The sequence below is a fragment of the Moschus berezovskii genome, chromosome 12 (genome assembly GCF_049115385.1).
Source record: "Moschus berezovskii isolate FMDL1 chromosome 12, NW_MosBer_1.0, whole genome shotgun sequence".
NCBI lineage: Eukaryota > Metazoa > Chordata > Mammalia > Artiodactyla > Moschidae > Moschus > Moschus berezovskii.
In genome coordinates, this window is record NC_142471.1 from 36,734,641 (window position 1) to 36,755,435 (window position 20,795).

Consider the following 20,795-nt stretch of genomic DNA (forward strand, 5'->3'; position numbering starts at 1 on the left):
CCAAGGTTGAGAACTTCTGCCAGCCTAATTTCTCTTCACTGTGTATATAGAGAACATTCACAAACTCAACTGCCTGCAGAGGGTGAGTGGTTAACGTCAGGATTATTTGGGGTCTCTCACCTGCCCACATCCAGTGTCTTTAAAAGCCTTGTGTAGGCTGAAAACAGTGGCTGCAGGGTGACCCTCAGTGGGCAGTGAGGGACCATTCACCCCAAAATTTTAAAACAAAAACTTATTCATATATATATCCGATAGGTTAAAGAAACCCAAGACTTCAGGAATGAATACCCTAAATATCTCTTTAGGGGAATAAGACACATTTATAGTATATTTAAGCAAAACGAAGTTATAGCATATTTCTAGCAAATATATAGTGTATTTCTAAACGGGGGCTTCCCAGGAGGCTCAGTGGTAAAGAATCCACCCGCAAAGCAGGAGATGTGAGTTCAGGCCATAGGTTGAGACAATCCTCTGGAGAAAGAAATGGCAAGCCACTCCAGTATTGTCTGGGAAATATCATGGACACGACTTAGCAACTGAACAACAACAGCATTTCTAAATGAGGTTATAGTGTATTTCTAACAAATCATCCTGCTGCACTGGTTTACTAGTTCACCCACCTTCAATACCAGTTCCACAAGACCAGGGACCACCACTATGAATTTCCGGCTATACTGATCCTGTACAGGCCAGATACTGGCACTCAGCCAATGGTTGTTGCAAGAACAGATGAATGCCTGGATGGGTGGATGGATGGGTGGATGCATGATGAGTATATGGATGGATGAACTAGAATTGCTGCCTCCTGAGAGGCTCTGGAAAACCATCCTCTCACTTGGGGTTTATGGTTCTTTTCACAAACCAGAATTGGGAAGGGACATCTGAAAGCAGAGTAACCTATAAATTCAATTTTTTAAAAGGCCAGAACTTCAGAGCCCCAGAAAGCTTTATTTTAGCTATTCACATGGTTGCAATTTAAGATTTTAGAAGAGTAGTCATCTCGTCAGCTTCTCTGTTTTGTGATGTGCAGGCCCCACGACTGAGGAGTGGAAAGCAAATGCATTCCAATGAAAGCAATCAGCCTCAAAGAGTGACCTTTCTGATACAATGATTCATAAGAAAAAAAAAAAGCCCCAATGAAAAGAATAAGATTCCTTTCATTTTTTTTTACCAGCTACTTTTATTCCTAGAGGAAATACCTTTCAGCTGCCTTCTCTTCCACTATTGTGTTGGTCTTTTCTCTGCAACCAGTACAGAAGGGAATCTCCCAGGACAAAGACAGCTCGAGCTGGCTGGGGGAGATGGGAGGATGTGAGATGGCTATTGTCAACTCCTGTCCTGACTTGGTTTTGCCCTGGCTGTACCTGATCTATCAGCAGACCTGCAGGCTTCTCACCTCTCTTCCTAGTCAGCGAGAAGAAAGTGGCCCGTGTCCAGTGTCACAGGCCCCCTCCAGCCAGGGATGGTGCATCCCAGGATGGGCCGTTGGTAGAACTGTGTCTCAGATGACTGATGGGTTCTTCTGTTTGCTCTATGAGAGCTTTCAGAACTTGATATTGGTCAAGTCTTTAAGACAGGGGGGTGAAGAGGTCATAGGAACTCCTGGGTCAACAGCCTATTGACTCTTGATCCTTTCCCAGGAAAAGGACTGAAGCCCACCTGAACCCTGTTTTTAGACATCATCATGAATGGTAAAGCCCATGCCTGGTGGAGCATCAGTGCTCTGCCTCTGTCTGCAGTAGTGAGTGCACCAGATGATGGCTGAGGTATGCCCAAGGTGGAAACATTCCTAAGGAAAGGGGCATCAACTCTCCTTCATCAACACAGGCAGGGCTGGATGTGATGACCTAAAGGACCTGGTGAACCCATAAGGCATATCCTCTTTTGAGGATGTGAACTTTCTATTAGAGTCCTGCTCTGTGATGGGCTCTGTGCTTTACACATTTTATTTTCTTTAACTCTCACAACAGCCCCTCAAATGAGCATGGTCACCTCTTCTTAGAGAAGAGGACACAGAAGCCCAGAATCATACAGCTAGTAAGTGAATGAGTCACGCTTAAAATCATGGCATGTTTAATGAAAAGCCTAGTGACTGACACCCAAGGGCCCCGTAGAAATTCCAGAGGCTCCGCAGGGCACGAGTAGAAGGGGTGGGAGGAGGAACACGTGGGCAGGACAGCGACCTTGTCGGGCCGTGTCAGGAAGAACAAAGCTCCTGAGAGTCTGAGACTCAAGATTAATAAGGACAGGTTGGGCTCAAGGGCCTATTAATTTTGTCTGGAGTTAGCTGAACAAGGACAGTATCTGAAATGTTAAGTTTGGGGCAAGGCTGACAGCTAGAGCCAAAAGAACACTGTTTTGCTTCCCATTCCCTGTGGGGTGCACCCATTTATGTACTGACTCAATTTGGATGGAAGAACCAATACAATGGGATCATTAAAGACTCCCAGAGACAAACTGTATCATTTACATAAAATGAAGAGTTTTAACAGGAATAAATTCTGAGATTACCACTAGGACAGTAACAGCGGATGGAAAGGTACAGGTCAGAAGGATCAGAGCTTTAGGACCCACAGCAAAAGGCTCAAAGGTTTTGGTGTCAGTGCTCGTGACAGTATGGGGCCTACCAGAAGACACAGTGGAACCACAAAGTGATGTGTGTTTTTGCGCTATGGAAATCTCATCTGGGGCTTGCATGGTTCAGATGCTGCTGCTGCTGCTAAGTCGCTTCAGTCATGTCCGACTCTGTGTGACACCATAGACGGCAGCCCACCAGGGTCCCCTGTCCCTGGGATTCTCCAGGCAAGAATTCTGGGGTGGGTTGCCATTTCCTTCTCTAATGCATGCAGGCATGCTGAGTCGCTTTAGTCGTCTCTGACTCTGGGCGACCCTATGGACAGCAGCCCTCCAGGCTCCTCTGTCCACAGGATTCTCCAGGCAAGAATACTGGAGTGGGTTGCCATTTCCTTCTCCATGGTTCAGATGATGTTTGGTGAATTGGCAAATGCATAGAGAAGGATTCATTCATTCATTCTTCCAAAAATACTAGTGTGTCAGTGCCAGGCTCAGGCACTCATAGATTTCTTAAGGAAAAGTGAAAGTATTAGTTGATCACTCGTGTCTAACTCTTTGTGACCCCATGGACTAGAGCCCACGAGGCTCCTCTGTCCATGGAATTCTCCAGGAAAGAACACTGGAGTGGGTTGCCATTCCCTTCTCTCCAGGGCATCTTCCCGACCCAGGGATTGAATCCGGGTCTCCCAAGTTGCAGGCAGATTCTTTATCACCCAAGCCAACAAGAAAGCCCTTTCTTAATGTACAGACTGATAAACAAGTACAGAAATAGCAAGACTGATTCAGATCCTAACATAAGTGCATGACAAACTTCCAACAGGGGAAATGTCAGAAAGTAACTGGTGAGTGGAGGTTACTTTTGATTGGGTGCCCAGGAAAGCCCTGTTTGAGGAGGTGACATTTGAGCTGATGTATGATTGACAAGAAGGAGCCAGTCATGTGGAGGTCCAGGCAAATGTAACAGCAGTGGTGGACAGCCTGATGCAGGAAATCAACCTAGTGAAGAGCAGAAATAAAGCAGTGAGCTTCAGTGCTCTATTGATGGGAAGTAAGGCTAACTACTCAACAGGCTTTTTTTTCTTCTGCTGAGCACCCAAGTCTTGTGTATTTTCTAGCCATCCTTAATATTAGGTGTGTGACTGTCTGGTTATGTTTCAGCCAATGGAATGCAAGTGCAAGTAATAGATGTCCTTCTAGTCTTGGCTTCTGAAAAACCCCCATGCCTACTTCATGTGTGTTGTTTTCCTTCTGTTGGTTTGATGGTGATAAGCAAAATGTTATTAAGAGCCTTGTTCTGAAGATTTTGAAAATTTTATTGTTAGTTTAATTTTTGGAAGATCAGATCAAGGTTTCTGTTTGGGATACACTAGGTTTGAGAGGCCATTAGACATCCACAAGAATTTGCCTACCAAGAGGTTAGAAGGCACAGTCTGTAAGATCACTTTCACTCCAACACCAATTGCAAGTTCAGGGACTTTAAAAACTGCCTTGATATTTGATAATTCACTAGAAAGATTCACAGAATTTACTGAAAGCCGTTCTATCCATATTTATGGTTTGCTACGAGGAAAGAATACTGATTGAAATCAGCCAACAGAAGAAACTTGTAGCAGAGTCCAGAAATACCAGACATGGAACTTACACTGTCCTCTCCCCATGGAGTCAGGACAGCATTCTTCTACTGGTGTTAATGTGAACAATATGCGTGGAATACTAACGACTGGGGAAGCTCATCTGAGCCTCAGTGTTTGGAGTTTTTATTGGCATCAATTGTGTAGACATTATCGATTGCTCACGTAACTGATTCTAACTTCCATTCTTGGTGGCTCACCAATACCACATAACTCAAATTCCCTGACCCTAAATCACATTGTTAGATTATTTTGCATGATCCAAGGCTCTTAGGCAAATAAAAATACTCCTTTCAGGTGTGACGTTTTCGAAGGCTTAAAGATAACCTCTCAGAAGCAAAGGGCAGAGGCTAGACTTCTTTTGGGGCAAGGTTAAGTTCTTTACTTCACAATATCCAAAAGGAAATGTGAGGTAAACAGTTGGGTATATGAATCTGGAGCTCAACAGAAATATCTTAGCTAGAGCTAAAATGGTTGGGGGTGGTATTAGACTTAGGGATGTTATTAACAGCCAGAGGTAGATAGAGGAAATTTGAGGGCCTTGAATAAATCCTGAGCGCCCGCCATTTGGGGGTATCCAAAGAGCCTGAATTAACAGAAAACACCAGTTAGTATCAGACAGTGAAGTAGGAGAAAGCTAGACACTTTCAGAGAGATTCTGGTATAGCTGTCTATCTATCTATCTATTTACCCATCTATCTACTTACTTATCTACCTATGAAAATGATTAAAGGTGTTAGAAAACTCGAATACAACAGAGTTTAAAGGAAGAATAATTTATTAGTATTTAAGGGAATGCTTAATATGCATTAAAACTTATGCTTGCATTGTGCACAAACTCTTTGAGCTATCTTCTCCTGTAAATCCCCCATTTTATGAAAATTACTAACATTTAGTAAGTGCTTAATATGAGTTAAGCCTGATGTTCAATTATGCACAAGACTGTATGAGGTATCTTTTCTATTAAATCCTCCATATTACAGAAGAGGCATTATGGCTTAAGAGAGTGAAATAACTGGACCAGGGCCAAACTAGATTCTCTCCACATATGCCTGACTTCAGAGGTCTTGTGATTAAGCACAAGGCAACACAGCTTCAGTCTGGGCACTGGGGACTGAGGACGGAATGAGGGGCCTTTAGTGAGGACAAAAATGCTTCCTGCAGGGCCACCGTTTAGAAGCAGATAGATGGCTCAGCAGGTAAAGAATCGGCCCGCAATGCAGGAGACATGGGAAACAAGGGTTGGATTCCTGGGTCGGGAAGATTTCCTGGAGGAGGAAAATGGAAACCCACTTCAGTATTCTTGCCTGAAAAATCCCATGGGCAGAGGATCCTGGTGGGCTACGGTCCAAATGGTGGCAAAGAGTGACTAAGAACTATAGAACTGCTCTGCGTAGCAGCAGAGGGCAGAGAAGGGCCCACCCTGGTCTGCTGAGAAGATTTCATTTCACACAAAGAAGACTTCCTGGGGTCTAGAGTTCTCTAAGTCAGGTGGTGTGGGAGGTGTGCAGACTCAGTGAGCCATGGTCACAGAGGGTAGACTTGTGTCCTCTCTCCAGCTGACCTGCTGTTCCTTTTATGTGGGGTCTGCGCTTTGTTTCCTTTCATACTTTCTGAATCATTACGTGTAACCCAAATATCACAATCCCCACTTCTCTAAAGTTTTTCTTCTGTGGCTTTCACTGCCGTTGGGGACATACCACATGGTTGTTGCCACATGAAGCTATACTGAGCACTAATTATATGCCAGGTGCTGTGTTAGAAGTGTCTCAACAACCCAGTGAGGTTGATATTATTCCCATTTAAAGGTGGGAGGAGAAAAAAATGCAGACTGAAGCTACTGTGTTTCTCTGTGAGAAGCATTCTACAAAATGTGATTATCCCCAGCTCCAAACAAAGCATGGCATCTAGGCTAATACCTAATTCTTAGGCTTGCCCATGCATGGAGGAAAATGGGATATTGAATACTTAAAAGATGTTATTGTCACATTATTGCAGAAGCTTGGAGTGATCACGATGTGAAATTTACCTGGTAGCTCAGCAGTGAAATTGCAGCTAATTAATTTTGCCTGACTTGATAGAATCCTCCTCAGTCTTTAATCCTCTGTCTGCATTTTTCCAAAAGAGGAGTTGGGGGATACAGATAGAAATGTAGTCTGTAACCTGCAAAGTAGCTTCTGTGTGTGGCTACTTGGCATTTCCTCTGTAGGCCACACTGGGTATTCAAGCACAGACATTCTCTTCTCGTGGGGGTCTGGGTGGAAAGAAAGCTGGAGGCTCTTAGGACTGTAGAGTAATTGAAAATAAGGAATCTGGAGAAGGAAGGACAAGGGGATTTAAGAGTCTAGGTATACAGATTTGGTGGAGAAATTCAGAGAATATTTTTCAAGCTGGAAAGGTTCTTAGAAATCATCAATTCCATTCCAAACCTCCCTTATAAAATTGCGACTGTCTTTAATTTGGACTGACCCTGGTGATTTGACCCGGGAGGATCAAGTTTGGACAAGGACCCCTGAGCTTCCTGTCCAGGGCTTGGTAAAGCCCAAGGGTTGAGGGTGACATCTGAAAATGATCTGTGGCTGCAACCGTGAGGAACAGTATCTGGTCCATTTAGATCTGACTGAACCACGCCTGACCACATCTAGATGCATTGGCTGGTGGAGGGACCCCTGTTAAGCCAAGACTGAGGTTCCAGCCTGGGCTGCTGAACCTCCTTGGGTCTCAAGCTAAGGGAGCACAGCAGCAGAGGTCCCTCCAGCCATGACTACAAGTCCCCAAAGCATGCCAAAGCTCCTTTTGGGGAACCTTGTAGAATGTTTGCTGTTTTGCTGGTCAAAATCAGGGCCCTCCCCAAACTTAAACCATCTCTCAGAATTCTCTGTCTCTCTCTCTTTTTTTTTGCTGTGGGCCATTTTAAAATCTTTATTGTATTTGTTACATCATTGCTTCTGTTTTTTATGTTTTAGTTTTTGGCTATGAGGCATGTGAGGTTTTTAGCTCCCTGACCAGGGATTGAACCTACACCCCTTGCATTGGAAGGTGAAGTCTTAATCACTGAGCCACCAGGGATGTCCCTCAGAATACTCTTTTCTTCCTTTGCTTGACCCTGTCTTTTTTAATGTTCCCATTAGCCATCCTGCTCTAGAGCCTGATAAGAAGCAGTCTTCCCATCTTTCTCCATTCTTACGGGTTCTACCAGTTGGTCTCGAGCCCCCTGGGAACACCAGTTCCTGAAGGGCTGAGCTTCCCAAGAAAAGGAATTTGAGTTTAGAAGTGTTGGAGAACCCCTGAAGGTTTATTTCTCCTTTGTTAGATTCTTTGTAATTCAATAACATTTATTTTTATAATGGTGGCTAGATTTAAAGAAAAAATTGCCAAGATAGAACAGAGAATTCCTGTGTACATCTCACACAATTCCCCCTATTATTAACATCGGATATTAGTGCAGTAGTTTTGTCACAGTGTGTGTGCGTGAGCAGTTGTTCAGTCATGTTTGACTCTTTGCGACCCCACGGACTACAGCCTGCTGAGCTCCTGTGTCCGTGGAATTTTTCTAGGCAAGAATACTGGGGTGGGTTGCTATTGCCTTCTCCAGGGGATCTTCCTTACCCAGGGATCAAAGCTGTGGCTTCTGTGTCTCCCATATTAGCAATGGGATTCTTTACCCCTGAGCCACCTGAGAAACCCTGTCACAGTGAATGAATCAATATTGACATATCATTATTAACTACAGTTTGTACTTTATTCAGTCTTCCTGAGTTTTTATCTAATGTCCATGGTTTGCTTCAGGATCCCATCAGGGATATCAGATTTCATTTAATTGCCATGTCTCTTTTGGCTGCCCTTGGCTGTGAAAATTTCTCAGACCCACCAAAGTCTTTTAAATAGGGGTGTTATCTGGTCAGATTTGTGCTTTGGGAAACTCTGGCTCTAGAGTGATGGAAGGTAGGTATCCTCTGAGAGGTGGGTCTCAGAGTGTCTGCTGTCATCTTGGCTCAGACCACCAGTCTGTGGGGCAGGGGTCTTGAGTGGGGGCTATGCTGCTCACTGGGTCAGGGTCATGCTCTGTCCCTGCCAGAAGCATTGTCAAGAAATCTACCCTTTTTTATCTAGGTTTTTAGGTTTTTAGTGTATAAATGTTCAATTTATTATTGTTTCATTTATACTGTGTCTGTTGCTAGTTCCTATTTCATTCTGTTGTTTATTTTAATATTTCCCCCTTTTATTTAGATCAGTTTTGTCAAAGTTCTATGCTGTTAATTTATCGAAGAGCTAGCTTTTGGTTTTGTTAAATGTGTATTTTTTGATTATGAATTTCATTTATTTTTGCCTTTACCTGTATTATTTTCTGCTTTTTTTCTTTTATTTGCTATTACATTTTCTGCAACTTCTTGAATTGACTATTTGCTTTCAATTTTTATTTTAATTTTCCTTGATGAACTTATAAATATCTGAAAAGTTTGGCTTCTGCTATTCTTACAGATTTTGAAATGGCATGTCTTGTTACTGAGTTTTTAAGTATTTATTAACTTTACTTATGATTTTTTTAGCTACCAATTTATTAGTAATATGTAATCCTGTTTCCTGATACAGAAGGTTTTGAACTTAAATTTTTGCTGATAATTTCTAATGTTATTATTTTCTAAGTAGAGAACATTCCTCTGTGATACTGAGTCCTTAGAATTTTCTGACACTCCCATAGCTTAACACATGCTCATTTCTTGGTGCATATTAAGTGTTCAATTAAAAAATTTCATTCTGTATTTATTGGGTGTGAAGTCCTGTATATTCAATACCTGCATTATTCAGATACACTATATTTTTACTCAATTTTATTGCTTTATTTATCAGTTTCTGAGAGTGAGTATTAATTTCTCAGCTGTAACTGTTAATTTATACATTTATTCCCACAGTTCTGTCAGTTATTTCTTTTTATATTTTGAAATTATATTGTAAAGTGCATGAATATTCCTAATTATTAATATATTTTCTTACTCTGCTATTCTCTTTGATCAATACATAATGTTGTTATTCTTCTTGTTTTGAATTCCATTCTGTCAAGTGTTAAGATTGCTCTCCCAGCTTTCTTTGGCTTCATATTTGCCTGGTTTATCTTTCCCCCATTAAAAACATTTTAAGGTTTTCTCTATTATTTTGTTTGAAAGGTGTCTAAGACAAGATATTGGTGGATACTTTTAATTAATCCATTGTGTGTGGGGGTCTCATTTTAAACTGTTGTTTGATCCATTTGGATTTTTTATTATTAGATTATGTTCTTTATTTTGATTTAGCATTTGGTCTGGGAAGCTGGTTTTTAGTCAGATTTGGATTTGAATTCTAGTTTTGTCATTTACTAGCGGACACGACTGAAGTGACTTAGCAGCAGGAGCAGCAGCATGAAACTAGGAATATTTTCTATTTTAACCTAATTGCTTTTATTTCTTTTGAAAATGGCTAATAACATGCATCTTACATAACCGTTGTGAGATTAAATGTTTACAAAGCACTTAACAAAATAGTTGTCATATAACAGCCATTTGATTCATCTCTCAGTCACTTTCCTCTTTATTGAGGAAGCATATCCTACTCTTTAGAATAATATTCAAAGATATTTCCCATAAAATTTGCCATATTTTTGGCACTGAGTGACTCACCCCATGATTTCTGCCCCACTCAATAGCTTTTCTTAATCTTTTCTTTTTTCTGTTAGTCTCTGGATACTTTACGCAATTTGAAAATACCCAGGATGGGAGTGATTTATTTTGCCTTAACTTAAAATATATCATGATTTATTACTTTTAATATCATTTTTCAGGGAAGATAGAAAAATGCATACTCAAATTCTTTAAACCAAGGGATGAACTTCAATCTTTGCAGTGAATTAGTTTGGTGGAGTTTAGCTCTGTTCATTCAGTGGGGCCAGCCCTCAAGAATTTTTACTTTTACTTGAGGATGAATTTGGGAACATTCTCTTTTTGAAAAAAGAGGCATGCTGTACTATCACAGGAAACCTTTTTTTTCTTTTTTTTGGGAAATTTATTTATTTTAATTGGAGGCTAATTGCTTTAAATATTGTAGTGGTTTTTGCCATACATTGACATGAATCAGCCATGGGTGTACATGTGTTCCCCATCCTGAACCCCCTTCCCACCTCCCTCCCCATCCCATCCCTCAGGGTCATCCCAGTGCACCAGCCCTGAGTGCCCTGTCTCATGCATTGAACCTGGACTGGCGATCTATTTCACATATGGTAATATACATGTTTCAATGCTATTCTCTCAAATCATCCCACCCTTGCCTTCTCCCACAGAGTACAAATGTCTGCTGTTTACATCTGTGTCTCTTTTGCTGTCTAGCATATAGGGTCATTGTTACCATCTTTCTCAATTCCATATGTATGTGTTGATATACTTTGTTGGTGTTTTTCTTTCTGACTTACTTCACTCTGTATAAGGGGCTCCAGTTTCATCCATCTCATTAGAATTGATTCAAATGCATTCTTTTTAGTAGCTGAGTAATATTCAATTGTGTATATGTACCACAGCTCTCTTATCCATCCATCTGCCAATGGACATCTAGGTTGCTTCCATGTCCAACTATTGTAAACAGGGCTGCAATGAACATTGGGGTACACGTGTCTCTTTCAATTCAGGTTTCCTCAGTGTGTATGCCCAGCAGTGGGATTGCTGTGTCATATGGAAGTTCTATTTTCAGTTTTTTAAGGAATCTCCACACTGTTTTCCAAACTGGCTGTACTGGTTTGCAATCCCACCAATAGTGTAAGAGGGTTCCCTTTTCTCTGCACCCTCTCCAGCATTTATTGTTTATAGACTTTTTGATAGCAGTCATTCTGACCAGCATGAGATGATACCTCATTGTGGTTTCGATTTGCATTTCTCTGATAATGAGTGATGTTGAGCATTTTTCATGTGTTTGTTAGCCATCTGTATGTCTTCTTTGGAGAAATGTCTGTTTAGTTCTTTGGCCCATTTTTTGATTGGGTCATTTATTTTTCTGGAATTGAGCTGCAGGAGCTGCTTGTATATTTTTGAGATTTATTCTTTGTCAGTTGCTTCATTTGTTATTATTTTCTCCCATTCTGAAGGCTGTCTTTTCACCTTGCTTGTAGTTTCCTTTCTTGTGCAAAAGCTTTTAAGTCTAATTAAGTCCCATTTGTTTATTTTTGCTTTTATTTCCATTACTCTGGGAGGTGGGTCATAGAGGATCCTGCTGTGATTTATGTCAGAGAGTGTTTTGCCTATGTTTTCCTCTATGAGTTTTATAGTTTCTGGTCTTACAGTTAGATCTTTAATCCATTGTGAGTTTATTTTTGTATATGGTGTTAGAAAGTGTTCTAGTTTCATTGTTTTACAAGTGGTTAGCCAGTTTTCCCAGCACCACTTGTTAAAGAGATTGTCTTTTCTCCATTGAATATTCTTGGCTCCTTTGTCAAAGATAAGGTGTCCATAGGTGCATGGATTTACCTCTGGGCTTTCTATTTTGTTCCATCGATCTATAGTTCTGTCTTTGTGCCAGTACCATACTGTCTTGATGACTGTAGGTTTGTAGTATAGTCTGAAGTCAGGCAGGTTGATTCCTCCAGTTCCATTCTTCTTTCTCAAGATTGTTTTGGCTATTTGAGGTTTTTTGTATTTCCATACAAATTGTGAAATTATTTGTTCTAGTTCTCTGAAAAATACCATTGGTAGCTTGGTAGGGATTGCATCAAATCTATAGATTGCTTTGGGTAGTATACTTATTTTCACTATATTGATTCTTCTGATTCAAGAACATGGTATATTTCTCCATCTATTTGTATCATCTTTGATTTCTTTCATCAGTGTTTTATAGTTTAATACATATAGGTCTTTTGTTTCTTTAGGTAGATTTATTCCTAAGTATTTAACAAAAAAAAGCCAAGGACCAGATGGCTTCACAGGTGAATTCTACCAAAAATTTAGAGAAAAGCTAACACCTATCCTACTCAAACTCTTCCAGGAAGGTAAACTGCCAAACTAATTCTATGAGGCCACCATCACCCTAATACCAAAATCAGACAAAGATGTCACAAAAAAAGAAAACTACAGGCCAATATCACTGATGAACATAGATGCAAAAATCTTCAGCAAAATACTAGCAAACAGAATCCAACAACATATCAAAAAGATCATACATAATGACCAAGTGGGCTTTATCCCAGGGATGCAAGGACTTTTCAATATTTGCAAATCAATCAATGTGATATACCATGTTAACAAATTGAAAGATAAAACCATATGATTATCTCGATAGATGCAGAGAAAATCTCTGACAAAATTCAACATCCATTTATGATAAAAACCCTTCAGAAAGCAGGCATAGAAGGAACATACCTCAATATAATAAAAGTCATGTATGATAAACCCACAGCAAACGTTATCCTCAATGGTGAAAAATTGAAAAAATTTCCCCTAAAGTCAGGAACAAGACAAGGGTGCCCACTCTCACCACTACTATTCAACAAAGTTTTGGAAGTTTTAGCCACAGCCATCAGAGAAGAAAAAGTAATAAAAGGAATCCAAATTGGAAAAGAAGAAGTAAAACTCTCACTGTTTGCAGATGACATGATCCTCTACATAGAAAACCCTAAAGACACCACCAGAAAACTACTAGAGCTAATCAATGAATATATTAAAGTTGCAGGGTATAAAATTGACACACAGAAATCCCTTGCATTCCTATACACTAACAATGAGAAAACAGAAAGAGAAATTGAGGAAACAATTCCATTCACAGGAAACATTTTAAAAGTGAATCTGTAATAGAAAACTGGAGATGGACTTTGCAGCAGCTAGAAAGTGTTTTGACTTGATTGAAGTAAAACTAATGCATTGTCAGAAAATTAAGTAAACAAGTTTGCCAAAGTATATAGAACAGACACAGGCAAAACTAATGAGTGCTAAGGGGAGACTGGAAGTATTAGGTAATTGTTTGTACAACAGACAGTACCTGAGAAAGACTTTGAGGAGGTGTGGAAGGTTGGAGATATTCTAGGTAGACTGGGGAAGGAGCATTTAGATGGAGAGGACAGTATACACTGAGGAATTTAGGTGTGGAACAGCACAACCATCTGTGCACCTACACGTGGCTCTAAATTGGTCCTGGAGGGGCAGGAAAATGGTTATTGCTTGTGCATTTCTGGCTGCAGTCAGATGGACTGAAAGCAGCAGGCAGGTGCTAGCAAGCACAGTGTTTTCAGATGTTAGTCTGCATTTCCTAAAGACCTCCGAGGCATCAAGTTAAGGGAGGATTGGTTGTTTGGGGGAAGGCCACAGACAGGCAGACAAGTTGGGAAGTTATGGCAATCATCCACATGACAGACAGCAAAGACTAGAATCTGGTCATGTCATCTGGGAATGGAGAGAAGGGGATATGTTTGCGTCAGATCAAGGAGACAAATTGACAGCACTTGGCTATTGATTGGATACAGGATTTCAGGACTGACTCCCACTTTCTGGAGTGAGTGACTGAACAGATGAGAAAGCCAGTCATCAGGACAGAGCCTCTACAAAGAGGAGACAGTGGGGAAGACAAGGATCTCAATTCAGGACCTGTTGAGGTGAGGCTGCCTTTTCAGAAACCTTCCCCTCACCACTCAAATCTTGTCCTGATTTTTATAGGGTGCTTGTTGAAACCAACTGTCACTTACCTGCCTCTGTTGTTGGCACATCATAGCAGCTCAGTTTCAAACACGTGGTGATTTAGGGAAATTATTTCATACATTAAATGAGAGCCTGGAGCTAGAGCAGTCTTGGAGAAACGGCGCAGGAGTTGAAGACAGACTCAGTGTACTGTGAGTTTTGCCTACTCAGATCCTCAGGAAACTCCTTACAGTGGACAAAACCTGCTGAATCTCTGAAGTATGGTAAGCCGGTGGGGCCAGGGGGAGGGAAGAAACCATGGCCAAAACTCATGCAGGCGATGGCTGTGAAATGGTGGGAGTCCTCTGGCCAGTATTCAACCCCAGAGGAGGCTGATGCCGGGAGCAGAAAGAGAGTGATTTCTCCCTTAAGGGTAGCCAAGTGGGCTGGTGTTCTCAATAACTTCTCACTGCCCTACTTGGCCCACAGGACAATGACGGGGGGATTTGCCCCTCGGTGGGAAGAATGAGGTGGAAACATAAGGAAGAGGGCAAGCCAGGCTTGTTAGGAACCACCCAGGAGTTCTGTGGTCCCCAAGTGAGGTGGTATCTTCTGCCCTGCAGCCAGCCACTCTGCACCTCACACTGATCTCCAGTCAGGCTCTCCTGACACCTTCTCCGGCCCCAATCCTCTTTCCATGGGAAAGTCACTACATTGGTGGGGAAAGGGGCACTGCAGAAGGAAGATCCAGGGAAGTCTGTATCACTACCTACCTGAAAAATGAGCTAAAGTCCTAATTATACCCCAGCCAAATTCCTAGAATTTTGGCAATTTTAGGTCTTCTTATGGAAGGGTGTTCAGTCCTGCGACAAGATGTCCTTGTTTGGGCTAATGCATGTGTTGACTTTTTCAGTTTTGTGGTTTTTCAGCTGGGGATTTGGGTGACATGACACAGGCAGCACAGACCAGTGACACATAGTGCTCTACTCAGCTGGTTGGAAGTCTGGGAATTAAAACACCCTTTGCTGCTCATTATTTGATTGATTAGGGAGGTAATTTATTTATGAGGGTTGTTTCACTGCAGTAGCATGAGGACTGGTTTGCTAATGAGACAGTCACAAGACATGGAGTTCTCTCCATGAGGGGTCAAAGTCGTGAGGGCCAAATGCATGGGTTTTAGATCCAAGTGATTTGACATTATTTATTTGCTGGATGACCTTGACCTCCCGGTATCTCAGCTACCACACTTATAAAATGGGGGCAATGACATGTGCCTCAAGGGGCTATTGCAAGGATTGGATGAGATAAAGCAAAGAAGGTACCTGCAACGCAGTAGGTACTTCATCAAGGTGACTTTTCCTCCCCTCTAGAGAAGCTGGGTTGGAAGAAAGACAGCAACTAGAAGCAGAGAACCTGGAACCAAGTGCCATGGCCAATCCTTCCAGCTCTGAGAAGCTCTTAGTCTCTGAGACACTTGCCTCACCTGTACAGAGGATTAATGTCATTGTTCTCTCTGATGGTTTCTGACAGACACTATGAGGTCCTCAACTTATAGTGTTGAAAATCCAAGAGCCGTGAAGCCTTCTTAGTTACTGTGATGTAGGAAGATGTGTGTGAAGGGTCAGGATGGAGAGTGGAGGGTGTGAGTCTGTCTAAATAGGATTTGTAGGTGGAAAATATTCACTCAGTATCCAACAGATATTTGCTAGTATGGGTTTAAGCTATGCCAATTCTAGGAGTTAACATGGTCCGTGGGAGTGTATGGAGGTGGGATTGATACTGATGTTACTTCAGAGGAAGGCAGTGGGATCCCTCTTGACATGAAGTACCCCTGAGAGGAAGACAGCATCATGGTGCAAATGCCTGGCAGCTAGTCAAGAGGCCACTATGGGAGGGGTGAGATGAGATTGCCAGGAAGCCTGTCCTTAATTCCAGATGCTTGGGACAGATGTCTGAGCCTTAAAACAAGTGAATCTGAAAGGGCTATATCCTACTGATCTTCTACAACCCAGCAGTGATAGCGGTATCAACCAGACCTACAGTAATACACTTTGAATGAACAAATGTGTTGAGTGTCTCTGTGGGACACAGAAAAGACAAGGCACTGATAGATTTGGAAGTGAGGATGGCAGCGGCATTGACTTTTAGTGCTCTTGGCATTGAGCTTTGGCATCTAATGAGCATCTGGGCCTGGTTGGGCACTGGGTCATGGGCCTCACTTTTTGAATGGGTGAAGGAAGGAGAAATTCCCATAAAAGGTGCTGGAGGACAAGAGGCAAATTGCAGATACCTAGTGGTAGCTCTGAGGTCTCATTCTCAACATTCATATGTGAAACCTCTTGGCCACTTTGAGAACTGGAAGGAATTTGAGAGGGATCAAAGTTTCCATGGAACACATTGTAGTTGTAGTTCAGTTCAGTTCAGTTCAGTCGCTCATAGTGTCCGACTCCCTGTGACCCCATGAATCACAGCACGCCAGGCCTCCTGTCCATCACCAACTCCCGGAGTTCACTCAAACTCATGTCCATAGAGTCAGTGATGCCATACAGCCATCTCATTCTCTGTCGTCCCCTTCTCCTCCTGCCCCCAATCCCTCCCAGCATCAGAGTCTTTTCCAGTGAGTCAACTCGTCGTATGAGGTGGCCAAAGTATTGGAGTTTCAGCTTTAGCATCAGTCCTTCCAATGAACACCCAGGATTGATCTCCTTTAGAATGGACTGGTTGGATCTCCTTGCAGTCCAAGGGACTCTCAAGAGCCTTCTCCAGCACCACAATTCAAAAGCATCAATTCTTTGGTGATCAGCTTTCTTCACAGTCCAACTCTCACATCCACACATGACCACTAGAGAAGTATTTTTGATAACCAGGCTATTGCATATGTGTAGGGAATGTTGGATAGAAACAAAGATGCATGAAGTAGAGTCCTCATTCCTTATAGAATTTATAGTCTAGTGCTGAAGTGGACATGTACATCTCTGATGTAGGATGAAGGGAAGTAATTAGCGTCAGAGGAGAAGTCAAGGACAGGTGACATGAGTACTCAATGGGGGATGAAGTGTCATTTGGCCAGAAAATCAGTGTAGGCGTGGGCTTTGATCTGGGCAGTTGCCTCTACCAGTGTCACGTGTGTATAGTGTTCCTCTCAACTGTGGAGGAACTGGAAGGAACTTGAGAGGCATCAATGTAGGGAAGTAGGGAAGTAGGCTCATGAGAGGAAGGCATGGCTGTGGGATCTTTGATTCTTGTCCCTCCAGTCAGATCTTAGGGATACCACGTTTCCCTCATCAGAACTCTCTGCAGCTTGACACTGATAGTCTGGCTTCCATGTGCATGCTCAGTCACCTCAGTCGTGTCCGACTCTCTGAGACCTCTTGGACCATCGCCCCCCAGGCTCCTCTGTCCATGGGATCCTCCAGACAAGAACACTGGAGTGGGTTGCCATATCCCTCTCCAGTGATAACGTATGAAGTGAGTGAAGTGAAGTTGCTCAGTTGTGTCTGACTATTTGCGACCCCATGGACTGTAGCCTACCAGGCTCCTCCGTTCATGGGATTCTCCAGGCAAGAGTACTGGAATGGGTTGCCATTTCCTTCTCCACTGGCTTCCACGGAGCCACCTAATTAAGCTCCCCGAAGCATGACCATTTATGCCATGACTCTTCTCTCAAACCTTCAATGCCTCCTAATTGCCTCTGCAAAGATTTTTCAAACTTCCCTGTTGATAAGAATCTCTCACTGGAATATCAGGACTTTCCCCTGGAAATTCTAAATCAGGATGTTTAGGTTGTTCCCCAGCAATCCATTTCCAAAATAAGCACTTCAGATGATTCTTAACCTCAAGTAAACTTGAGAAACATGCAGAATAAATTCTAAACTCGTAAACCTAGACCTCTGGAGAATGCAATAAAGTAGTCTGCAGAAAGAGAGAATGGATGATATTCTGGGAGAGGCGAGGATGAAAGAGACGGACCTTTTCACTTTTTATAAGATACCTGTGTTCTGACAATAAAGACCTTTATTTTGCCTAAAAATGCATGAGCAACCAAGGGATACTGCTAATATATGAAAGATATTAAGAGGTACACAGACTGGTGAAAACACTTTCACCTCCTCTGACTCTACCTGCAAAAGGTAGCTCAGCTGTTACCCTCTCTGTTACTTTTTCTTTCCTCTTTTCCCCTCTGAATCTTAGGGAAAGGAATGTAGAGTTTATCAGATGACAGAATGTCCTTGATCTAGTTCAAATTTATCTTTGTTGCCCAAATTCATTCTGCAGCACACTCAGTAAGGCCTCTGGTGTCTCCCTGAGGAGATATCTTTGCTTGGATACCTGAAATGATGGGGAGCTCACATCTTACACAATAATCTTTATATTTTGAGAATTTCAGTGTTTAAAATTCATTTTTATCTTTCTCCATTGAATCAAGCTTGACTCTCTAAAATGAACCAGATTCTGTTCTCTTTTTCATATTATTTTTCAGCTATTTGAGATCTGATACATGTTTAATCTTCTCTTCTGTAACTAAACTTCTCCTTGGCTTTTATATATAATTCCTCAGATTATTATTATTATTTTGAGTTAGCCTGGCTTCTTGGTAGCTTTTCTTTGGGAATGCTCCAGTTTATCAGTTTTCCTCTTAAAGTGAACACAGCCCTCTACGTGGGGTTCGATTATGAAAGATGATCATGTCCCTTACTCTGGCAGTGAAAGCTTGTTAAATGTAGTGTGTGTGTGTATAGTATATATGTAACATATGTGGAACATATATGTCACATTAGCTAGGGTATGAATACTTTGGTAATACATTTGTTGGTTACTTTATAGCTGACTTATCACAGCACTGACTCAGAGACTCATCCAGGCAATTAAAACCCCTGACCCTTTTCACAAATACTACTGTTAAGCCAGGTCTCCCAGCTAACATTCTCCATTTTTCCAGGCATCCCCAGGTCTTTAGAGGAACGTCAGGACATTGAGTTTACTTTTGCAAGAGTAAAGTCTAGAATTAGCATAGCGCTGAGTTCGAAGTTTGACTGCTGGATCTGGTTCCAGCTCTGCCATTGACTCACACTGTGACCTTGGACTCCACTGTCTTCTCACTGGGTCTCAGGTTTTCTCTTCTATAATCCAGGAGGCCAAGATCATAATATGAGTTTCCAGCCAACCTCTGGTTTTGGCAAGGTTCTATGGAAAGGGCAGAGATGAGCTCATACAAATGTATCCATGCCTCCAAACCCCACTCCTGTTGGAGAGAGGGAGGCTCAAGGAGAGGTTGGAAACGTGGGATGCTGGGAAAGGTCCATGTGCTGAGCATCAGGTGGGACCCATACCTGCTGTAGGTGTCAGTGGAGCACAGTTCTGTGGCATGGGTAAGGCTGGTTGGTTTAAGGCCATAGTTTCTGGATGGATAAATAAGGCTACACATGGAATCTCTACAAAGGCAGGGGCTTCCACCAGCTTCATGACATTAGGCAATTTGGGGTACAGGCAGCTAAGATCTGCTGAGGATGTCAGTGGATCCTTTAGATTACGTCAGGCATGGGTGCTGGGGAAGGAACTTCAGGAATGTGGAGAGGAGGCAGGCCACTGTGCTCCCTGACCCCATCCTTCCTAGTGCCTGCTCCCCACTCCCTGCCTAGGACCAATGATCCTTGGAATTTGAGGTGTGTGCGTCATCCTGGTGTAGGCGCAGATGGAGGGGTAGTGAAGCAGCACCATTTGTTTTTGGGAAGCAACAAAACAGAAAACCTTGTGTCATTTTAACAAAGAAAAAATGAAACAGCAGGCAATTAGGCAGGAGTGTATCAATTAGTGAGCCAGAAAAATGCTTTACAGTATTTTGATGATTCAACACTGTCAAATAAAAATGAAATAATAAAAAAAACAAACCCCAAAACAAATACCAGAAAACCCACAGAAATCTATTAAATAATCAACTTCATTTAAATGCATTTAAAATACATGGAAGCAGAAAAAAATCGAGAGATTCATTTGGTAGGGAGCAGAGTTACTTCCCTGGTGGCTCAGATGGTAAAAGCATCTGCCTACAATGCAGAAGACCCGGGTTCGAATCCTGGGTTGGGAAGATCCCCTGGAGAAGGAAATGGCAACCCACTCCAGTTTTCTTGCCTGGAAAATCCCATGGACAGAGGAGCCTGGCAGGCTACAGTCCATGGGGTTGCAAAGAGTCAGACATGACTGAGCGACTTCACTTCACTTCAGAATTACTATGATGTGATTGAGACCCCCATTTGTCAAAGGCACTTGTACCAATTCTCCTCTCCTGTGCTTCTTTCAACATGGTCTCATTTTTGGCCAGCAAACTACTGTGACCTTCCATCCACACCCAGCCTGGAAAATGTGGCTTATTCTCTGCACATGGCAGCCAGGGACAGAGAAAGCACCTTACACACATTCCCTTTTGGGTCTGATGCCACAGGCTCCTCCTCAGCCAGATCAAGAATCGTACGGAGTAAGTCTGTGCAAGTTGGAAGTTATAAAGGAGAAGAGTGTATTTTGTCATGACCTGGTCTTTGGATTAAATTGGACTGCAGCAACTCAGTACGCACATACCAGCTTTGATACTCACTAGCTATGTGACATCAAGGAAGATACATTGGCTCTGGGAGGTCCAGTTTCTTCATTTGTAAATCAGGGTAATGATTCCTGCTTCAAAAGTTTATTGTTGGGATTACCTGAAATAAAAAGCAGGTGACTTATTGTAGGTCCTAAATATATGCTATTTCTCTCCCTCCTCAGAGCTTCAGTCTCAAGGGTAATCAGCATTTTCCATCCTGACTTGCCTTAGGAGTAAAATTAAGGGCCATTTGGCTGTGTGGTGGCCACATGTAGACTTGCTGGGTACTGGGCTCTGGAAGATTTTCTGGAAGATTTGTAGAAAGTTACTTTCTACCTATAGGGACTGCTTCCCTCATTTTCAAAATGGTTTTACTTCTAGAGGAAGCCTGTA

At 42.2% G+C, this 20,795-nt stretch overlaps 1 non-coding gene across 1 annotated transcript; it reads left to right on the forward strand.

The window, feature by feature from the left end:
• The first annotated feature begins 19,837 nt into the window (after positions 1-19,837).
• Positions 19,838-19,910, forward strand: TRNAC-ACA (transfer RNA cysteine (anticodon ACA)). Its single transcript has one exon. It is a non-coding gene; the product is annotated as a tRNA-Cys (tRNA).
• Positions 19,911-20,795: the final 885 nt, after the last annotated feature.